This window comes from Etheostoma spectabile, chromosome 8, assembly GCF_008692095.1.
Source record: "Etheostoma spectabile isolate EspeVRDwgs_2016 chromosome 8, UIUC_Espe_1.0, whole genome shotgun sequence".
NCBI classification, from domain to species: Eukaryota; Metazoa; Chordata; class Actinopteri; order Perciformes; family Percidae; genus Etheostoma; species Etheostoma spectabile.
The window spans coordinates 33954510-33955614 of NC_045740.1; positions in this window are offsets into that span (position 1 = coordinate 33954510).

Sequence of the window (1105 nt, forward strand, 5' to 3'; positions counted from 1 at the left end):
TATTATTATTATTATTATTATTATTATTATCAGCCTGCATTCAAATACAACAGGTGTATGTTGCCGTTCAGTGAAGCACTGTTATTATTTAAACTTGTGGCCATTCCGTTTTTATAAATATTCATGCTAATGTTGCTGTTATATTGCTGTAAGAAGACTGCTGTTCATATTTTTGTTAGAACTTTGTTTCATACAGTATATTATGGCAGTTGTTGAGATAATTAGATAACGGCTGATGAAGTTGTAAGTGAAGTCAGCGATGAAGGGCAGTACACAACGTGCTCTCCATGTGTTTCTACAGTGGTTCTAACAATGGCAGACTGCTCAGAGACAAATACACCTTTCATTATTTTAGTTGATGTATTTCCTTTTGTTTTCTTTAACAACACAGCATCATGTAAATACTCTAACGTGTGCATTTTATTGGCATTCTTAACACTTTCCAGTAAACTGGGACTGTTGTTTCATGAAGACTGAGGCTATAATTATGGAGGATTGTACAATTATAGAATAGGTCTTTATAATTGTACAATCCTCCCAAATGATAGTCTTGATGATACAACAGGGAAAGGACCCCCCAGACAGCTACCGAGCATCTTATAGTGAAGTAAAACTGAATGAGGAATGAGGAATTTGGTGCGTTTTGGCGCCATCTGAAGGCATCAAAAAATGCTGTTTAATGTTTACTTACTAATGGAATCAGAGATTAATATACATTGTTAAAAGTATGGATTTTGTATCAATTTGGCATAGAATTGTAACATCTAATGTATCAACGGAACTAACTTTATGCACTTAGGACCGATACAAGGGCGTAACGTTGGCTTCAACATGGGGGGGGGAAACAAAAAAACAACAACCAAATGCTGGAAAAAGCAACAAAAACATTCAAAACACAACTAAATCTTAAAAAAAGAAACAAAAACTTTGGAAAAAAATGTAACAATAATAATAATAATAATAATATCAATAATAATGATGTGTACTTTTATTAATCCCGCAAGGTGAAATTACTCTGTTATTATTACACACACATGCTCAGTACCTATACATGCTCTAATGGAGATATGTCGGGGGGGCTGCCCATGGAAAGGCTCCCCGAGCA